Source organism: Podarcis cretensis, assembly GCF_951804945.1.
Source record: "Podarcis cretensis genome assembly, chromosome: 15".
Lineage (NCBI taxonomy): Eukaryota > Metazoa > Chordata > Lepidosauria > Squamata > Lacertidae > Podarcis > Podarcis cretensis.
The window spans coordinates 34168906-34188448 of NC_137185.1; the positions used below are offsets into that span (position 1 = coordinate 34168906).

Consider the following 19543-nt stretch of genomic DNA (forward strand, 5'->3'; position numbering starts at 1 on the left):
CAGGCACAAAATTAAAAGATGCCTGCTTCTTGGGAGAAAAGCGATGACAAACCTAGACAGCATCTTAAAAAGCAGAGACATCACCTTGCCGACAAAGGTCCATATAGTTAAAGCTATGGTTTTCCGAATAGTGATGTATGGAAGTAAGAGCTGGACCATAAAGAAGGTTGATTGCCGAAGAACTGATGTTTTTGAATTATGGTGCTGAGGAGACTCTTGAGAGTCCCATGGACTGCAAGAAGATCAAACCTCTCCATTCTTAAGGAAATCAGCCGTGAGTGCTGACTGGAAGGACAGATCCTGAAGCTGAGGCTCCAATACTTTGGCCACCTCATGAGAAGAGAAGACTCCCTGGAAAAGACCCTGATGTTGGGAAGGATGGAGAGCACAAGGAGAAGGGGACGACAGAGGACGAGATGGTTGGACAGTGTTCTCGAAGCTACCAGCATGAGTTTGACCAAGCTGCCGGAGGCAGTGGAAGACAGGAGTGCCTGGCATGTTCTGGTCCATGGGGTCACGAAGAGTCGGACACGACTAAACAACTAAACAACAACAACAAAGGCGTGAGAAGATTGTGTGTCGCACAAAGCCAGTGAGAGATGTGGCCTAGAGAGGGGTGGGGCCCTCAAGGGCCTGATAGAAGAGGCCTAGAGAGCCATATTTGGCCCTTGGCCCTCATGTTCCCTACCACTGGCATATTACATTTAAAAAGTGGGTTGTATTTCATTAGCAACCCCCCATTTATTCTTCTGCAGACAAGGAAAAAGCAGGGGTGGGGAGGGGGAACCTAATGGTACAACATATTAACCACTTGCATTTCATCGTTTTCTCTCCCCCCCCCCCATTTGTTTTGTTACATCTTCTTGCCAGTGTGATTTCATTTGTGCAGAAAAGTGCCCCGGAAAGGTCTTTTAATGCATTTGTGGAGAAATTGGTTTCCTTATATCTTAGTGACAGATCCAGCATCTCTAACTGCGGCAATTAATTTAGCAGCATAAAAAATTAAGTGGCGTGTTTTGTCAGCTGAGCAGTTTCCCCCGTTCGTGAGCTTCGTTCGTGGGCTGGTCTTGAAAGGCATTTTGTTTGCTGGGGCATTTAGAAACGTTTTTAAAAATAGCATTCCAAATGCACTTTTGAAATGTGTTTGTGAGGCGAAAAGGGTACTTCTGGCAAATGTTTAGTGCAAAGTGAATGCAAAAGCTATTTGGAGCTAAGCGAAGGCGCGATAAATCCAAGCCGCTTGACAAGGGGGAGAGCAAGACTTAATAAAACTGTATTGTTGGGTTATTTTTCCATGTAAGAATCTGAGCTGTCGTTTAATGATGGGATGGGTAAGAGAATCGGGATCGGAAGAAAAACTGATGGGAGTAAATCTTAATTTAATTAACCTGACGTGTTTATTTTACTCTAGGAATCTCTCTGTGCTTCACTGTCTCCGGGTAACAAACGTGATTGGCATTTATTACATCTTTTTGCTCCTTAACAGACACTTGGCTATCTTTTTGTGTTGCATCTGTACAGTTTAGTTGCGTCTTTCAGATGACAGATTGTTGAACAGGTAGGAGCCTTTGGAAGAATGCTGGCTGCTGACATCTTTAATTGTACAAGCAACCTAACAGCAACGTAGGAATTAGCCTCATACAGAGGCAGACCACTGGTCAGGCTAGCTCAGTTCTGCCTGTGACACGGACTGAACCTCAGACCATTCAGATGCAAAACACGTGTTCTGACTTTCCGCCTGCATAAAGCATTATGGAAGTCCTGGGATCACTTCCTCTCCTTTGAGGAAAAGGGGAGGAAGTCAAAAAGAGAATTTTCAACACTGCCTGCTCTATATTTACTGGAGCCTCCCTCTGTGATGAATGCTGGGATGAAACAACTCACCATTTTTACTTCTTTTATTCTAAGCTAATTTTTGCAGTCGAAAATTAAATAAAACTTTCTTCCCAAGTTTGGCTTGCGCTTGGCCTGCCTTCCAGGCAGAGAAGATTCCCGGTGTTGTTGTTTGTCTGTGTTCAGAATGAAGTTTTGAGAACTGTTCGTTGCCCTTTTACAAGAGAGGCTGGATGGAGAGGCCTGAGGGAGCGATCTGCCGGCTGGTGCCAAAAGCTTATTCTGCTTGACTGTGTCAAGTAATAGCGTCAAGAGGGATTTGAACTCGGTGTGTCTTCCGTATCCCACACCCATGTCTGCCCACAAGGCCATTTATTGTGTGATAGGGTGGGTAACGTCTTGTTGGTCATGGCTGCTTCAACAAGCGGAAGCATGAGGAGTGCTATAGAATTGGGGGAGCCAAAGTTGTGCCTTCCAGATGTGGCTGGACTACAGATCCCATCCTTCTTGACCACTGGCTGGGGCCGGGGCTGATGGAAATTGTAGTCAAATGACACCTGAAGGGCACCACCCCTGGCTACAGGCCTGCCTTTTACAGTGCTGAATGGGCTCTTGTGCCGGTGGCTGTCGTCCCTTGCTAAGAACTGCTCTTTGGAGTCCAGTTCAGTGCAGTAATAGTACTTTACACTGTCTTTTCTTCTTTGAAATAGTTTTTATTAAGAATTTCCACATCACAAATTATCAAAAACATATCATCTTCATTCCCCCCATTTTTCCCTTCCCCCCCTCCCCAAGAAAAACCCTCCCTCCCGCCACACCCCCCAGACTTCCCTCAGCTGGTCTCTCTGGTTTTTCAACACATATTATTCTCTGCATATTATAAAATTGTAAAAATCCTTAAATTATCTCTCTATTATGTTAACAATAATAAATTTGTGTATGTTTATTCAAAACCTGCCAAGGAGTCCAATTCATTTTGGTGTTTTTTTTTTAAATTAATTTGTAAAAAGTTCCCATTCTTCTTTAAAGCCACAGTTGTCCTTGTCTCGCAGTTTGTATGTCAGTTTCGCCAGTTCCACATAGTCCATCAATTTCCCTTGCCACTGTTCTTTTGTTGGGATTTACTCACTCTTTCATCCTTGTGGTATCAAGACTCTTGCCACCGTTGTCGCATACATAAATAAGTTCTTTAATTTCCTTGGCAGCTCTTTTCCTACAATCCTGCCCACTGTCTTTTGAATACCATAGATGGGGTTCTTGCAGTTTCCTAGGTAGTAGTCTCTCTAGCTCTCTCCTTGAATTAAGGCTGCCACCCTAAATACACTTTCTAGTAAAGGCAAAAAAGGTAAAGGACTCCTGGACGGTTAAGTCCAGTCAAAGACAACTATGGGGTTGTGGCGCTCATCTCACTTTCAGGCCGAGGGAGCCAGACAGTTTCCGGGTCCTGTGGCCAGCAGGACTAAACCGCTTCTGGTGTAACAGAACACCGTAACGGAAACCAGAGTGCACAGAAATGCCATTTACCTTCTCGCCACAGTGGTACCTATTTAACCCTGGCGTGCTTTTGAACTGCTTGGTTGGCAGGAGCTGGGACAGAGCAACGGGAGCTCACTCCATAGCTGGGATTCGAACCGCCGACCTTCCCCGTTGAACACAGTCAGCCATTATTATGAGTGGGAATGAACAGAACTGACAATTTCACTTCTCTCTGTTCCTCATTTCCCCTATCATAAATCCAGTCCTCCACATTTCTGTAGCAATTTACAATTTTTAATAAAAACAAATCCTCATTAAAATTTCTCAGCTTTTTAGTGTCATAAACACTAAATTGTTTGCAATTTGCCTAATGCCTACATTATTATTTTTTTGCAAAGCAATTTCTCCTAATATAATGCATTTTGGTATGTTATTGTTCACCAACATGCACATTTTTAGGTAGATTTTACCCTAGTATATGGATTTTTTTGCACATTACTTGGCTGGAGATGTGGAAAATTTGAAGGATGGCTAGGTTTTGGATCTCATAGTGTTTCAAAAAGTGCAAATTTGTAGGTGCAAACTGAATTGAATCCCCCCCCACCCCTATTTACGCATGAATGTACATAGGATTGCAATGCCTTTCCGTGATCCTTTTTGCCCAGTTCTTAAGCAAACTTGGGGTGGAGGAAGAGGGGGACAAACCCCATCTAAAACATGCTGTTTAAAAATGAATTTGAATTCATATTCTTCCTTTTTTAAATTTGAATATTTTTACAGCATTCCCAAAGATGAATGTTGTTGGATCTATAACTGGTAGGAATAAAGAAGCATAAATGCTTGATTCCAATAAGTTAATACTTACTGTGATTGCATGAACTTGGTAAACAAGGCCTTTCCTTATTTCTTTTTTAAAAAATGCCTCTTAAACTTTCAGTTTAATGTAGAAATCTAAAATATTTGAAAAGCAGGATTTCAGATTTCAATTTAAAATACACACTCAACTTTTTTAAAAAAAACCAAACAAACCAGCTTTTGATTTAACTTTATGAAAATCACTCATCCTCTTTTGTAACCCATTTTTCCTTTGTAGAATTTAGAACAGCTTTTATTATTCCACTCATATCATTGTAGCAACCTTAGGTTAGGCTGGTAAGTCATGAGTTGCCTAAGGCTGCCTGGTTATCTTCATAGAGAAGCCTATTTTTGAACCCAGATTCAAGTCCACTACGGTGGTATCTTTATCACACTGCCTTTCCTTTTCCTCCAGATTGTAGGTTTGGGTATAATTGCTAAATAAAAAGGGGGTTGCTGCTGCTAGCGGCATCCATCTGATTCGAGAGACAATGGAGTGTGCCTCCGGGGGTCAAACCACTGCATTAGCAGCACTTGAAGTGACCTCCCTGAGGCGCAAATCTGGGCAGTGTGTATGAAGGTCCTGGGCTTGTCCGTATGACAAGACCCCCCTCCCCACTGTTCTGGTCTAAAGAATTATACAAAGGTTTACAAGCTTGATCTCCGTCGGGTGAAGTCTGGCACCGTGACTTATTCAAGGACTTTCAGAGACTTCAGTTTGATAGTTCTGATGTTTTGCTTTATTCCATCAAGTTTTCTGTACTGTAATTGTTTCTGGCCATTGTGTTGCTTTCGATATTGCTGAGTCACATTTTGCAACGCAGGGGTTTGTTTGTTTACCCTACTGGTCCAAAGGAAAGCAGAACAAGATGGTGCAAGACAACATCCTACTGTTTTAGGAACTCCTCTCTGGATTTGTGTAGGATTTACTCCTTAGCCCTTTCTTCTTCTGCAGATATTCCTCAAGGGAGAAGAGGTTTAAAACATGGGTAGGCAAACTAAGGCCCGGGGGCCGGATCTGGCTTAATAATAATAACAATAATAATAATTTATTATTTATACCCCGCCCATCTGGCTGAGTTTCCCCAGCCACTCTGGGCGGCTTCCAATCAAGTGTTAAAAACAATACAGCATTAAATTGCCTTGTAAATCCAGCCCACAGACGGTCTGGGAATCAGCATGTTTTTACATGAGTAGAATGTGTCCTTTTATTTAAAATGCATCTCTGGGTTATTTGCGGGGCCTGCCTGGTGTTTTTACATGAGTAGAATGTATACTTTTATTTAAAATGCATCTCTGGGTTATTTGTGGGGCATAGGAATTCGTTCACCCCCCCCCCCAATATAGTCCAGCCCCCCATAAGATCTGACGAACAGTGGACCGGCCCCCTGCTGAAAAAGTTTGCTGACCCCTGGTTTAAGAGCAGAGTTTTCCTTCTCCTAGATGGGCTACCTTCCCAAGTTGACAAGCCCCATCGGCCCCCACTTCCCCCTACAGCACATGCAGAAACCACGTTCTTGACCGTTGGACACACCATTGGTCTTGTCCACTCAGTCTGCCAGAGCTTCTCTTTGCAGGCAGGGGAAGTTCCAAACTCACTGAGGGTTTCAGACCCATCAGTTACCCTCATCTGGTTTAGCCAGCCAGTCAAAGCTGTTTCCCAGGGTGTGGAGGCTCTCGTGTGTTGACAGCTTTTAGGAGCCAAAGTGCAGAGTGGGGACCAAAGGTGGACAAACTACCCCAGAAGGAGCACAACATTCTCTCATCAGATACACTACCTCTCCCCTAACAACCCACACACCCCATATAAATGTAGACATGTGATTACATAATGTCTGAGTGTTTCACCATACAGCCTTTTAAAGATACTTTATTGTTCATTGTCGTTGGAATATTTGTCCATTCCTTGAGCATCTTGTACTAGAAAGGCATTTGATAAATGTTTGAGCAGAGCAAATAGATGTAACCCAACCCTGTGTGTTGATTCTGTGTTAAAATCAACAATGGAACAATCGATTCATGGGATTGTTTTTGAGGAAAGTCCATGGATGACCATTCCAAAGACAATAACATCCTGGCATATATTCTAGGAGTCCCGGGTATGATCCTCTGTATGTAAAATCTTATGCCAGAACCAGCCATTTCTGTGCAGCTAACGAGATCAGGAATCAAATATGCAAATTGAGTATAGCAATAATTGGAATCAGTGGAATTGTGATGCTAGAATACTTGCATGGGTCCCCTCCCTCACTTGGGTCCAAGGAAAAGATGGGACTGCAAGACCTTAGAAGCTCACATGGCCAATTTTGCGGAAGGCACTGGAGGTGGCACCAAGCTGGACTGGAAAACAATGGATATCATCTATTGAAGCTTTTTATTATTGTGAAGTAACTCAGTAAGCAGACCTTGGCTTTCTGTTTCTTTAGCAATAGGGTTCCCCCCATTTCCCTTGGGTGGAAATCCCACTATCTAATAATAGACCATTCAGAAAAGCTCCTTGCTACCAAATACTGCATTTTGTGATGTGAACTCCATCCTCTTCTTTTCTGCCTCCCAGATGGTGCACACAGCTTTGTATCATGCTGAATAATTCCTCTCCATCCTCCAGTGTTGATAGCTTCAAATATCTCTTTCTAGACAGGGAAGCAGTCAAAGCACTGATTTACCTTTTCTCTCTTCACCCCTCCTCACATCCACCCCCCGCCCCGAAGCCAAACATCTCAAAACTGCTGGGATGGAGACTCCTATGGGAATATGTATGCTAAAAGCACCAAATAAACCTATTTCACTAGGGGGTAGTTAAGTGAACAATCTGGCTTAGTAGCATTGCTGGTAGAACACCTGGAAGGGAGCCAAGGTGATCTCAAGGTAGGTCATCTTATTGTTTTCCTGCAACAATTTATGTTTGGATTTTGTTATAAAGAGACCGAATTTTCCAGGCTGATATTACTGGGGAAATCTGCTGTTATCTCTGTGTGAATTACAGAAGCCTTTTCACTCAGAATTAATTGTACCCTTAGAGGGGCTTAGTGCATAATCTCTGGTCTATGATCTTCACTTGTCAAGTTGAGGTCCCTGCGTGCCGTGAGTTTGGAAGGCTCAGCTCAAGTGGGAGTTCCCTTTTCGCAGAGCCAGTCGTATTGTTGCAAAATTTGGCACGAGGCAGCCTCCGACTCTCTCTCTCTCTCTCTCTCTCTCTCTCTCTCTCTCTCTCTCCCCGCTTCTCTCTTTGGAGGGCAGGCCTATTACCGCAAATAGAACAGAGATGAATACTGTACACATGCTGCCTCTTGCAGTTGGGGGGCCCTTTCATTTTAGGCTTAAGTCAATTGCTGAGATTCTGTTGGGAAGCTGTCTCGGTAGGGGAGGGGAGCTGTTCGGCACTTCGAGTTAGCGAGAAGAAAGACTGTCCCAGTTTGATCTTCTTGTGAGTTGCCAACCTCTTTATTTTTAGAAGTGAAAACAAAGTCAGCTCCTTCTGTGAGTTGCGGAGACGTTGCGCCTGTAATGCAGGAGGCTATCTGTTCTTGTCTTTTGCTTAGCGATTTTATGTGGGATTTCCATCCCCCCCTTTCATTTTTTCTTCTTCATTGTTCTTGCATGCTTGAATCCAGCTACACCAGCAATCTCTCAGCGTGGTCACATTTTAAGTGTGGCAGAGGTGTTCCAAAAGCTCCTTTGCTGCCCTAAAAAATCCCAGACACAATTCAAAAGGCTGGTTTTGACCCGTAACACCTTGCATGGCTCAGGACCTCGACCCCGTTCCCTATATAAGCACTGGGACCAATATCTGAGGCCCTATACAGTGGAACCTTGGGTTACAGACGCTTCAGGTTACAGACTCCGCTAACCCAGAAATAGTACCTTGGGTTAAGAACTTTGCTTCAGGATAAGAACAGAAATCACGCAGTGGCGGCGGAAGGCCCCATTAGATAAGTGGTACCTCAGGTTAAGAAAGGACCTCCAGAATGAATTAAGTTCTTAACCCGAGGTACCACAGTACTGTGTTTTCCCTTACAATAGATGTTAGGAGGGTAGAAAGAAGAGAATGGGTCTTTTCTGAGTTAAAGGTAAAGGTACCCCTGACCATTAAGTCCAGTTGTGGACGGCTCTGGGGTTGTGCGCTCATCTTGCTCTATAGGCTGAGGGAGCCAGCATTTGTCCGCAGACAGCTTCCGTGTCATCTGGCGAACCAGAGCAGCGCACGGAAACACCGTTTACCTTCCCGCTGGAGCAGTCGGTACCTATTTATCCACTTGCATTTTGACATGCTTTTGAACTGCTAAGTGGGCAAGAGCTGGGACCGAACAACGGGAGCTCACCCCATCACGGGGATTCAAACCGCCGACCTTCTGATCGGCAAGCCCTAGGCTCTGTGGTTTAGACCACAGCGCCACCTGCTTCCCATTTCTTTTCTGAGTTAGCCCCTATTAAAAAATCATCTCCAAGGAGAGGCTCGCCTAGCCGCAATTTTGTCATCCTGGCCCCACACAAAGACATCTTCACTCACTTGGGCATTAGGACAGCTTTTAAATGGCCTGGCTTTTGGTTGATATTTTTTCATGTGGGTGGGATGGTTATTTTGCGTTGGGTGAATATTTGTTGCCACCATAGGAGCCAATTCCTAGGGACCGTGAGGGCTTTCGGCCCCCACAATAAAATATTTAAGGGGGCTGGGCCTCCTCAAAGTTGACGGGCATTCCCATTCAAATTGTGTGTGTGAGCTACATCATGTGATTGATTATGCGAGGCAGGGCTTACCTGGGCCCCCACAATATTTTATTCAAGTTGGCTCCCCTGGTTGCCACAGCATTTCCATATATTTGTTTGGTTTTAAAGGATATTTATTGTGTGTGTATGTTGCCATTGCTGTAAATCACTATGTGGACTCCTTCTGGCTGTATGAAGCGATGTATAAACTGAACAGAGTTGACCTGAATACATGGCAGGTGGTTTGGATAATCTTGGCCCTAACTTATGTCCTTTAATTTCAGTGGTCTACTTTGAGTAGAAGCTAGTTGGATACGATCCAATGGATTATATGCAACCAAATTCTACTCAGAGGAGACCTGTTGAAAAATAAAAGATCTAAGTTATGTCCACCAATTTCAATGGGTCTACTCTGAGCCGGACCAACATTGGATGCAGCTTCGCGTGTTTAGCATCCCATCTGGTTTGGCCCTTTCATAAGCAACCTTGTGAAAGGAAAAGGTTTGCACTTCACAAGTGTCAATGCCTGTGCCCCACCGCCATCAGAAGATACAGCTTTCGAAATCCTTTAGTGGGACTAGCTCACTCTGTGCTTACCACATGATGGGAAGCCGTTCTCTCCTGATATAAATGTACCCTTCCCTCGCTTTCCTTCTTCATACTGACAAACGTACAAGGATATGCCTGCTGCTATCTGCAGGTACCTGCCACTTTGTCCATTTGTATCAAATCACAGCCTAAATTTGTGCTTTCTGACTTCTGCCTGGAGAACTGTGTGGCAGTAAGAGTCGGTTGCTGACACACGCCGGGCTTGACAATGCAGTCATTGATTGTGTTTATGTCCTTGGGTGGGTCTAGGACTCTCCCCCTCCCTCAAACACTTTTTCTTAAGGTCTGCGTGCCGTCTGTTTCCCACCTGTAGTGGTGACAAGAGCCGAGGAGACCTTTTAGGTCATGAAAATATATAACTTATAAGGACTTCATTGTCTTCTGTGTGTATGTACCTAGACTAGGGATGGGCCAATCTTTCAGTTTTGGTTTCCCTCAGCACCTCGGTTTTTCCCCAGTCCTGTGTTCAGTTCTCCACACTTCCACATCGCTTTGTGATTCATTTATTGATTTATTTATAAACTCCCCATGAGCATTCATTAGCATTTTTAGCGAGCATTTCTCCTCAGGTACACATTATTGTGATTATTAATTACATGCCCTTCACCCTAAGATCCCAGGGCAGGTTGCAACAGTGAAATACCATATTAAAAACAATTTAAAACAAATTGTGTCCTCCCTAAAAGAGGGTACGTGTTGCAGTGAGATCTGGAGACTGACCTCTTGGTTGTGGGTGGGTCCATTGGATAGCCACAACACCCGATTGGTAGGTCCCTCAATGCTGGGTTTCAATCTGGCCAATGGGGTTGCAGTCTAAACGGATTGAGGGACCTATATAAACCCATGCATGTGACCCAGAGCTTCCTCTTTCAGCTTGGGCATCGGAACACTCACCCACCTTTCCCTAATTTTAGGGCCTTTTGTGCTTGACCTTGCTCTGCCGTCATGTGTTGTCTGTCATTGGGACAGAAGCACAGCAGGAATTTTCCCACTTGGCTGATTGGCTGTTGCCGTTTGGGTTTCGACTGCCCCGTAGCAATTCATCACAACTTGTAAGGTAGCAGATAGGCTCTGGTTCATGTGATAGGGATAGGAGAACAGTCTCACCATCCCTATGTGAAGGGTATTCCGTTAAAGGAATCCAGGGACTCAACGTGGTTTGGCCAACCCCTGAAAAGGGGTTGTGCCCATGCCTGAGTCCAGGGGAGCATCTGGGGAGTGAATAGAGTCTGCTCCCAGGCTTTTCACCTTCCTCAGGTGTTCACCTTTGGCTGACCTATGATAGAGCTCTCGGTCAGCACTACCTGCAAGGGTGCAGGGAGCTAGTCGAACCAGAGCCTATGCAACCACTCACCTTTCTGCAATCAATAAAGTTGTGGCCTAAATTCTGCCAAAAACCAAAATTAAAATTTGAGTCAAATGTGTCTTTATTTAGGAGGGAGGTCTCTGGGTCTGAACACACAACTGTGAAAATAGGGTGGGTCAAACAAATATGCCCTTCAAGTGTCAGAAGCCAGGGTAAAGAGGTGCATGTTCAGTTAATAATAATAATAATAATAATAATAATAATAATAATAATAATAATAATTTATTATTTGTACCCCGCCCATCTGGCTGGGTTTCCCCAGCCACTCTGGGCGGCTTCCAACAGAGATGAAAAATACACTAAAATGTCACATATTAAAAACTTCCCTGAACAGGGCTGCCTTCAGATGTTTTCTGAATGTCAGGTAGTTGTCCATCGCCTTGACATCCGATGGGAGGGCATTCCACAGGGCGGGCGCCACCACCGAGAAGGCCCTCTGCCTGGTTCCCTGCAACTTGGCCTCTCGCAGTGAGGGAACCGCCAGAAGGCCCTCGGAGCTGGACCTCAGTGTCCGGGCAGACCGGGCAGACCGATGGGGGAGGAGACGCTCCTTCAGATATACTGGACCGAGGCCATTTAGGGCTTTAAAGGTCAGCACCAACACTTTGAATTGTGCTCGGAAACGTACTGGGAGCCAATGTAGGTCTTTCAAGACCGGTGTTATATGGTCTCGGCGGCCGCTCCCAGTCACCAGTCTAGCTGCCGCATTCTGGATTAGTTGTAGTTTCCGGGTCACCTTCAAAGGTAGCCCCACGTAGAGTGCATTGCAGTAGTCCAAGCGGGAGATAACCAGAGCATGCACCACTCTGGCGAGACAGTCTGCGGGCAGGTAGGGTCTCAGCCTACGTACCAGATGGAGCTGGTAAACAGCTGCCCTGGATACAGATTTGACCTGTGCCTCCATGGACAGCTGTGAGTCCAAAATGACTCCCAGGCTGCGCACCTGGTCCTTCAGGGGCACAGTTACCCCATTCAGGACCAGGGAATCCTCCACACCTGCCCGCCTCCTGTCCCCCAAAAACAGTACTTCTGTCTTGTCAGGATTCAACCTCAATCTGTTAGCCGCCATCCAGTTGTATAATAAAGGTGACAGACACACTTCTGTGTGGACAACTCAGGATGTGCCACAGAGAAGACCCTCTCCTGCCCTCATCAAGTCACTGAGGGCAGGGGAACTACTAAGAGGGTCCCTACTGTTGATCTTAGCACCCAGCAGAGTCTGTAGGGATGAAGGCAGCCTTTCAGGTATTGGGGCCAGAGTCATTTAGGGCCTTGAAGACTAATACGAGCACCTTGAATTGTGCCTGGAAATTGACTGAGAACCAGTGCAGCTGCCTTAACGCAAGGGTTGTAAGAGCTAAACAGAACGCCAGCCAGTAATCTGATGGCTTCATTTTCCACCAAATGCAGTTTCGGCTTCGAGGGCAGCCACATGTTAGGTACCTTTGTCTAATAAAAAACTGATTTAGGCACACCTAATATGTGCACGACCATGCATGTGCACATGGCGCCGAGCTCAGAAGTAACCCAGAAACGTCACAGAAAGGGGTGGACTGGGGCGGGAGGGGAGAACGGGGTGCTTGAAGGCTTTTTCAATGGGTGTTCCGATTATACACTATTTTACATCTGCATGCTGTGCCTTGGAACGTAACTCCTGTGTACATGGGGAGTTTCCTGTACACATTTTTGCAAACCAGTGAACCCTAAGGCAATGCATTTGTGTATCCTATTTTCACTGATAATTCCTCTGTATCTACACTTTAGTGTTCAGATTGCTGTCCAGATACTCGCTGCTAGTGCCTGTCTTGCTCTCCCTCAAGACTCTTTATATTTATGGAGAGTCCCTCAAACAGAGGTCTGTGAAGTAGGACCCACAGATACTGACTTGCCTAGGTCAGTGAGTGTTTCCTAAACTGCGGGTTGCAACCTGCAAGGGGATCACAAAACCTGCGCAGGCTTTTATAAGTAAAACCAAAATAATCCTGGTACGATGGATGCCACTAACAACTTTTTGTTTTGTTGGCATATTATAAGGCTGCACTGACACTAGTGGCAATAATGCAATTTGTCACCATGACAAATGAATGTGGACTTGTGTGTTGCCATACCAAAAAGTTTGTGAATTAGCAGCAGCAGCAAAAGCAAAAGCAACAACAACAACAAAATTTTGATTATTTATATCCTGTCCATCTTGCTGGGTTGCTGCAGGCACTTTGGGAAGCTTCCAACACTACTACTACTACTACTACTACTACTACTACTAATAATAATAATAATATAATTTATTTGTATCCCACCCTCCCAAGCCGAGGCCGGGCTCAGATGCTAACATCATAAAGACATATAAAAACATAATACAATATCAAGCATTTTTTAAAAAAACTACCGTTTGATATTACAGTCGTACCTTGGATCCCAAACACCTCGGTACTTAGGCGTTTTGGCTCACGAACGCCGCAAACCTGGAAGTGAGTGTTCTGGTTTGCAAAGGTTCTTTGGAACCCAAACGCCCGACGCAACTTCTGCGGCTTCCTGCAGCCAATCAGAAGCCTCGCCTTGGTTTCTGAAGTCGAACAGACTTCCGGAATGGATTCCATTTGACTTCCGAGGTACCACTGTATTTAAAAGAACCCTCTTAAGTTTTTATCAGTTCTAAGAAAGCCTCCCCACCCTGCTTTACATCTTGCCTTTTTTACAAATTACCATAGATGATGCAGAGATGTGCTGGTCCTAAATAAAACGGGACACTTGTCTTGATTTTTAACTCATTATTTGGAGGGGCAGGGTGATCAGTTGTGAATGCGAGTTATTTCAGTGTCATCAAATTGGTTTTCAGGTTAGGCCCTCCTGGAGCAAGGCAAATTTGAGCCAACAGCCTGACTGTTTAATAAAGTGAGGTGCCGTTTGCAACGTGCTTAGCAGATGTGATGTGTCACTGAATAGATGGCAGATACCATTCTGATCCTGGATTAGCGCAGGGCACAGACTCCACATTCTTCCCTTTCGAGTTATTTTGCTTTTTGCCGTTTGCTTGTTTGCCTTCAAATGCTCTCTTAATATTTCCCTGCGCTTGCTCTGCCAGTTCCCTACTGTGCTGGTATTTGGAGCTGGTTCTCAGGCTGCCTTCACTTGCTGATTGCGTGTGTGTGCCTGGTTGGATATATTTATTTTTTAATTTGGGACTGGAGCTGAGGGGGTCTGTCTAACAGCCTTGTTGCTGCTGGTCCAAGAAGCTGGCTGGGTTCCAGCACCTGGCCATGACATACAGCACCCTTCATGAAACCAGACAGAATTAAACCCTTTGTTTCCTGTTTGCCTGGCTGGCTTAAAAAAAAAAAAAAGGAGCAGAAAAGCAGAGAGACGAGAGTGCCCAACAAGACAGTCTTTGTATTAATTTAATTAATCAGTTTAGTGGAGGGGGGGGAAGGAGGATGGGCGCTCATGTAATAAATGCATGATTTTCTTAGGGTTTTGAGATAGTTGTGCTACAAATGTGGGACCTACAGGACTCATTAGATACTTGATGTCCTCTTGTGATCTGGCGTTTATTTATTTTACTAAATTTAGACACTGTTTGGTTGTAACAACAAATCAAAACAGCTCAAAACAGTTTACAATGGTATAAAATGAAACATTAGAAACTATAGATTGAAAAAAGGTATTAAGACATTTAAAAGATTAAAACACATGTAACATCTGCATGTCTGAATAGACTTGCCCAAACAGAACAAAACAAAGTTTTAAGCAGGCACCAAAAATAGTGGAAGGAAGGCACTTGCCTGATGTCAATAGGCAAGAAGTTCCAAAGTTTCAGCGCTGTCACACCGAAAGATCGGTTTCTTCAAATGCAGAAATGGGATCCTCCTTAATGAGGGTCCTGGTTGCGTGCAGGCCCCTAAGCCACCCCCACGGGGAGAGTTGTTGCCAGGCGTGGCCCAAGCCTTAACCGTTGGGCCCGGGCTGTTTGGGCCAATCGGGGCAGTTGGCGCGATTCTTGGGGCCTATAAAAGCAGCAGTGCGGCGTAACTGAGGGAACTTGCATCCTGCTGCTGAACACCCTCCCTCCCTCCCTAATTTTAGCTGCTGCTGCTTTGTCCTTGCTTTGGATTGGGTCTCCTGCTTTGGAGCAGGGGCTGGGTAGGAATTTTTCCATTTGACAGATTGGATGTAGCCACTTGGTTTTCGCCTACCCCCTTAGCAATCGTCACAACTTTGTAAGGTTTGGCGGTTAGGCATTGGCTTATTGAAGTGTATGGGAGGGGAGGTGCGGCCATCACCTGCCCCTCCATGAAGAAGGGTATTCTGGTAAAGGAATCTGGGGGTCCTGGATCTCGTCCGAAGTCCACTTGAGGGGCTAGGGCCATGCCAGGACCACAGGAACCCCGGGGTGAGCTTCGTTGGTCTTCATCGATGTTGCTCCCTCATTTGGTGTTACCTTTCCAGACTTCCAAACAGAGAGGCAGGAGTCAGTTATAGTCTGTTGCCAATGCCTAAGCCAACACCGCTCACTTTGCTGTAATCAATAAAGTTGTGGCCTAAATTTTGCCCAATAACTTAAACTAAAATTACGTGTCAGTGTGAAGTTATTTCAGGCGAAGTGCTTGGGGGCCTCAGGGCGCAACAGATATTACAGTGGTGCCCCGCAAGACGAACGCCTCGCAAGACGGAAAACCCGCTAGACGAAAGGGTTTTCCGTTTTGGAAGCGCTTCGCAAAACAAATTTCCCTATGGGCTTGCTTTGCAAGACGGAAATGTCTTGCGAGTTCCTGCGGGTTTTTTCCCCTTCCCCCCCTTTTCCTAAGCCGTTAAGCCGCTTATCAGCTGATCTGCTGATAAGCTGCTTAACAGCTGATCGCTAAAAGCCGCTAAACCGCTAATAGCGCTAATCCGCTAAGCTTTCAATGGGCTTGCTTCGCAAGACGAAAAAACCGCTATACGAAGAGCCTCACGGAACGGATTAATTTCGTCTTGCGAGGCACCACTGTATATGGCACGTGCAGAACAGTAGCAGTTCTGCAGATCACAGTGGTTGGTTGAGTGGGCATATATGGGGAAAGGTGATCTTGCAGGTAAACGGATTCCAGGTTGTTAAGAGTTTTATATACTAAATAGTAACACCTTGAACTTGACTGGGTGGCAAATCAGCAACCAACACAGATCTCTGAGCGCAGGTGTTACATGACATGACAAGGTCTCTCTCCTGTCAACAACCACAACCGCTCTACATCATTGTGCAGCCTCTGGATCAAATGCAATGGAAGCCCCACATGGAGAGGATTGCAGTAATCTATCCTTGAAGTCGCCAGTGCTGGAACTAGTCTGGCGAACCCCATATCTCCTTGTGCTTCTTCCCCTTTTTTCCTTAGCTTATAGGGTATCTGTTTGCAGTGCTATGAGACCTCTGCCACTCAGCATCTTAATTTCCCGGAAGAAATTATAAATTAGCATATGCAAAATTGTGTGGTGGACCTGTTGGCCCCAAGTGTTTTGAAGTACCCACCAAAGACCCTGATCTATCCCAAAGTGTACAGTGGTACCTTGGGTTACGAATTTAATTTGTTCCGGAGGTCTGTTCTTAACCTGAAACTGTTCTTAACCTGAGGTACCACTTTTGCTAATGGGGCCTCCCGCTGCTGCCATGCTGCCAGCGTGCAATTTCTGTTCTCATCCTGAGGTAAAGTTCTTAACCCGAGGTACTACTTCTGGGTTAGCGGAGTCTGCAACCCGAGGTGTTTGTAACCCGAGCTACCACTGTATTCCATAATCAACCATCTAATATTTGCCCCCTCCTCTCAGCTCTTCCAGCTTGAGCTTGCTGGAGTCCCCAGTCATGGTGGTGTTGTGTTTGTGCGTCTGTTTCACGATGCAATGACTCACACTTAAATCAAGGCATAGGTATGTGCTAAAAGTCTTGGTTCAAGTCAGTAATGACATTTAAGGCTGATGGGATAAAAACAAACAAACTGGTATTTTTTAACTTTCTGAAACCAGTCCCTTCTCTTACTTAACTTCTTTCATTTTAGGTACTGTATAAATTGCCTAAAATGTTCCAGCTTCTAAACAGCTGCTATGTATCTGAAGAAGGCAGGTGAGCAGCTGATGTGGGCAGACTCTAGAGCTCCCCTGCTGGGGTGTAAGTCTTGGCCCATGCCCAATATTGCGGACTCCTGACGCTAAACTTTCATGAGTCTACGTTGATGTTGCCGTGCTTCTCAGTCAATGGGTAAAATAGACCAGGGCTACTGAAAAGTCGTGATTGGTTGTGCTACCTGGGTTTCACAGATTTGGAAGGGAGGTGATTGCAATGAGCTGCTTGGCTCCATCACCAGTGACGACAGCTGATGGGTGGGTGTAGGTTGGGGAAAATGGCCTGGTGGGCAAAGATTGGTCCATGAGCAAATTCCCCACCCCTTCTTTAGGACAACTATTCCTTAAACGTGCAGGGTATTAGCAAGTTTACAGCAACAGAGGGCATGGCCCTCAGTAGAGGATTGTCTATTCTTGGCTGTGTTTGGGGCCTCTACTGAAGACCTTCAGTTTTTCCCAACAAGCTTTTTAAGTGGAGATATTTATCCCAGTCTGTGTCTGTCTTGGATTTGAAATTTGTTAGTCGCTTTTTCTTGCCCAAGACAACCAAAAGCGCCTTACCACCAAACAGAGGGAAGTTGTGTCTGGGAGGAGAGGAGCTGGAGAAAGCAGGGGCCCCCTCAATTGCAGTGGTTCTGGGTGGGAAGTGGGGCAGGCTGGGTAAGGGGCACACGGCACAGGCAAATATATGACATTGCTTTTTATTGTTGAATTTATTCTGAAATTGCTTTGAGGTGTACAAAATGTTGCTTTGAGACGTTGGAACTCCCTCCCTATTTATATCAGGGACGTGTTTTCACTCTACTCTTTCGGGCACTTGCTAAAAACTGGTTTTTTTGTTAGGGAAGCCTATTCAGACGCATAGAAGCTGTCATGTGTTTTGATCTGGTTTTAGCTTATTGCCGATTTAAATTATTCATTGAATGTTTTAAATACTCGTTTTTAATCCTTTTTTATCAATAATTTGATTGTTCTACTGTCTTTTGTAAACCACTTTGAGCTTTGATTACAATCAGGCAGCATATACAAGTTGTTCAGTTAAAGAAAACCAGATAGATGGGAGGAAATAAAATAAATTTGAACACAGATTCAGAGAATCAGAAGCCAAATTCTACTTGGGTGATGAAGCTTTACTATCATGCATGCCTCTAAAACAGCTGTTTCTGAGAGGTGGGGAGACTTCAGGAAAAATGGTGGAACTCCCTCATGTGCTTCCTGACACAAGTGGATGTACCTTCTGCACGTTCATGGGGCTCCCTGGATCCTGCCTGTAGAACCTGGATCACACAACGGCCATAAAATTCTGTTGAAAGATGTCCATTGTACCTATGAGCTCCTTGTTGCTGTAGAGTGATAGGGAAGGGTTGAGCATGTGGATTGTATTCAGAAGTTCCCAGGTTCTTAAAAATAAAATAAAATATGATTTTCAATTTTATACATTTCAGTAATTTTACAATCATTTTAACGTTTCGAAACTCGACTTCCTTCCCCCTCTTTCTGCAGCACCTTAAATTTATACTTTCCGCATATTCCAAATTAACTTAATCATTTATTCATCTGCTTTCGATGTGTACTCTTATATAACTGCAGGTTATTACAATAATCCTGCTAATGTTCTTATCTGTTTACAGTTTGTAAATATTCAATAAACCATTTCCATTCTTTTATAAAAAAGTTTATCTTGATTTCTCATTTTTCCTGTTAAGTTTTGCCATTTCTGCATATTCCACAAGTTTTTGTATCCATTCTTCTTTTGTCGGGACTACTTCTTCTTTCCATTTTTGGGCAAATAACATTTGTGCCGCTGTAGCCGCATACAAGAATAAATTCCTTCACAGTTTGGGTAGTTCTGTCCCTATAATTCCACAAAAGGTCCCAGGTTCAGTCCTCACTATCTCCAGTTAGAAAGGTTCAGGGAGCAAGCAATGAGGAAAGGCTCTCTACCCAAAATTGTAGAGAGTCAGCACTACTTAGAGTTGGCAATTCTTCACTAGATAGACAAATAGGTTGACGGTATAGACAGCAGCTTGCATATGAATCTCTGGTTTACATCAAGGCAAGAGCACCTTGAGCTTAACTCATAACTGTGTGTTCTTATGATGATTTTTTGGAATGGTCTTCATTGGATTCAAACCCAATGGTAGCCTTATTAGGGGTTCCAGGTATTATTATTATTATTGAGAGGTCTTATTCCATCTTTTCTTCACAGGTGGCAAAGTTATTGATTGTTCTACATGTGCACACTCCTGATCTGGAAGATAAATTTGGAAGAGCAAGCTGCTCTATCTCCACCTGTCAAGCAGTCCAAAATGGTATGTTGATCTCTATGAATTGCTGTGCTTTTCTCAATGGCCTCTTCTCCCCAAGTCTCTGGGTTGACAGCCCACAATCTACACTTAAAAGAACTGCATGCTCTTAATGAGATTAATCTGGGTTCTGTCCAATGTTAGTTATACTCAGAGTTGACCCACCTGGTTGTTTCCAATGTCGCACTAAGTTAAGGTCACTTGTGTTTGTTTCACTGGCAAAATGTTTGGTGGCTGCTGGACATGGTTGTGCAAGAGACTACATAAGCAGAACTCTTAACACTAGTGGACAGAGAACGTT

At 44.6% G+C, this 19543-nt stretch overlaps 1 protein-coding gene across 6 annotated transcripts in view; it reads left to right on the top strand.

Moving 5' to 3' along the window:
• The window catches only part of PKNOX2 (PBX/knotted 1 homeobox 2), a 456599-nt gene that overhangs the window by 41033 nt on the left and 396023 nt on the right, over nt 1–19543 (top strand). For 4 of the 6 annotated variants that reach the window (XM_079955104.1, XM_079955109.1, XM_079955105.1 and 1 more), the window contains exon 2: nt 19146–19248. The gene's annotated coding sequence lies outside the window, so the exon portion shown is untranslated. Of the gene's footprint in view, nt 1–7569; nt 7592–17174; nt 17195–19145; nt 19249–19543 lie in introns of those variants that run through there. The other 2 variants (XM_079955106.1, XM_079955108.1) reach the window with 2 other exon arrangements.